The sequence below is a fragment of the Oratosquilla oratoria genome, chromosome 34 (genome assembly GCF_046742065.1).
Source record: "Oratosquilla oratoria isolate Oo_2021 chromosome 34, ASM4674206v1, whole genome shotgun sequence".
NCBI classification, from domain to species: Eukaryota; Metazoa; Arthropoda; class Malacostraca; order Stomatopoda; family Squillidae; genus Oratosquilla; species Oratosquilla oratoria.
In genome coordinates this window covers 18,734,342-18,736,841 of record NC_134810.1, presented here as the reverse complement: position 1 = coordinate 18,736,841, position 2,500 = coordinate 18,734,342, and the positions used below count along the sequence as shown (strand labels likewise).

The 2,500-nt window shown below is 37.8% G+C and overlaps 1 protein-coding gene across 1 annotated transcript in view; it reads right to left on the bottom strand.

Annotated features, from left to right (window-relative positions):
* The window catches only part of LOC143018086 (cytochrome P450 6k1-like), a 22,856-nt gene extending 20,480 nt beyond the window's left edge, over window positions 1-2,376 (bottom strand). The window contains exon 1 of the mRNA XM_076173192.1: window positions 2,223-2,376. The gene's annotated coding sequence lies outside the window, so the exon portion shown is untranslated. The remainder of the gene's footprint in view (window positions 1-2,222) is intronic.
* Between the last annotated feature and the right edge of the window lie 124 nt (window positions 2,377-2,500).

The following is a 2,500-nucleotide window of genomic DNA, read 5'->3' as shown; positions in this document are numbered from 1 at the left end:
GGTTGACCATAAGGTCGCATCATACTCCAGTCTAGACCTTATTAATGTGACTAATATTTTTCTAATAATTTCTTCATCCAAATAAGTAAACGCCACTTTGATTTATCCTAGTAAGTTAAAGGATTATCCGACAATTTTGTTTATTTGTTTATCAGAGGACATGTATGAGATCATTATTCCCAGGTCTTTTTCAGATCCCACTTTCTTCACACCTTTAGTTCCAATTGTATATTATCCTGATTTTTTTTTTCCGAACTCCATTATATTACATTTCTTAATGTTGAAGTCCACTTCCCATTTTTGACTCCATTTCCAAACCTTGTTCAGGTCTCTCTTTAGTGATTTCCAGTCCATTTCAGTTTTCACTTTCCTCAACAATTTAGCATCGTCTGCAAAGAAGCTCATGTAACATTCCACATCATTCATATCATTCACATAAATAGCGAACATTATTGGAGCCAATACAGATCTTTGCGGAACTCCACTGATCACCTCCTCCCAACCTGAAAACTGTGCCTCACCGCTGTGACTTAGTGAATCTTGGTGAGGTTGTATGCATGGTGCGAGAAGAGCACGTCAAGTGACGTTAGCGTGTTGGAATGGTTATGGCGGTGAAGGGAATCTGAAACCACAGTAATCTGTTCGACCAAATTGATCAGGTGTTAGAACTGGAATGCGACGCTGGTACGCCGCACTTCCGCCGTTGCAGAGAGGGGCTGGGAAGCCATGAAACTGCAACTTGATGAACAGGTGCTTTCAGCAAGGCGAGGCAGAAACGCTTCGCACGCTTCCACTTTCGATTAACGGATCAGGTTTAAAGTCACCCAAAGCAAATTCACACAGAATACAAATCAAACGAGAAATAACGGTTTCAAGCTGTCAGGAAGTAGAATTAATATATAATTGGGTAAAAAAAAAATCGTCAACCCTGTAGTCCGGGGGGGTCTTGGCACGCGTGCAAAACCTGGCACACTAAAGACTTCTTTCTTCCCACACACGAAACCCAAAGCTCACCTTAAGAAAATAGTAATGATAAATCTCCAACTTCTTTGATATGACCATTAGTAACCGCATGCTACGCTGGCAGGTGGATTTGAGTCCTACGAGGAGGAAGAGGGCCCATACTCGTATGTTGGGATTTTACTCCGTTGGCCTCGCATATTTAACTGATTTTGACATCCACACTTATAAAAGGTTGCACACCCTCTAGTGTAGTCAATGGATGGAATAAACTTCCTGCAGAGCAGTGCCGTTTAGGTTTTAAGTTTCAGTTAGATAAACACCTTAGTAATATGCCTGTAGAGCCCGCCAACTGTTTAATTAGTTTTTTGTTCATTTCTTTGGTTAATTACAAAGGATTACAAAGGCAAAGCATGCCGACAGGAGACCTTTTGATCCATATCTAGGTCGGATGCAAAAAAAAAAAAAAAAAAAATCATATTAATAATAAATTAAAACTATAACAATGTAAATAACAATTAAAATACATAAATAAATGCATTGGTATAGTTGAATAACAAACAAACAGGTAAATAGTAAATGATAATAAATTGACATATAACTAATAATAAATGAAAATCAGACAGACAAATTATAACAAAACAAAAACAAATAATATAACATAAATTATAATCATTACAGCATCTTACTTAGGTATTTATCTAAATGATTCTTAAAGCTTCGAACTGAACTACATTGCACTACCTGTGCAGGAAGTTTATTCCATTCATTAACTACACGGTTGGCAAAGTTGTTTCTACCTACTTCCAAATTGAATCTATTTCCGGACAGTTTGAGACCATTGTTTCTTGTCTGATTCTCATTCAATGTGAAAATTTGGTCACTTTTGATGTTGTCAATTCCCTTTAAAATCTTAAAGACCTGTATCAAGTCACCTCTGAGTCTACGCTTTTTTAGGGAAAACAGATTCATGTGCTTAAGTCGATTTTCGTATGATTTATTTTTGATATTTGGAATCAGTTTTGTGGCTCGCCGTTGTACTTTTTCCAGTCTGTCAATGTCTTTAATGAGATTCGGTGACCATACGGAAACAGCATATTCCAAATGTGGACGAACTAACGATTTATATAGCTTGTTATATAAAGTAGCATCCGACCTAGCTACGGAACAAAGGGTCTCTTATCGGTATGCTCTTCCTATGTAATCCCGTCTTTCACTATCCTATTGTAAAGGTGCACCATATTTTAAAAACCACAGCCTACCTTTTGGTCCAGGGGCGTGCAACTGCGCAATTCACAACAGAATGTAACTTAAGCGAACTGTGCGCACTTGAACAGCCGACTGTCTAATATGACTGTGTGGCGTGGTTGAACGAAGTGACGCCAGTGCCATCCTTCCCATTGGGATAGATGCCAAATGTCATTAGATCGCAACGATGCGTTAATTAATGAGTATGATGTATAATTGCAACATGGGAATGACTATTTATTCAAAAGGAATGAAAACCTACTTAAGTGACGAGAATATTTTTTTTTTCCCA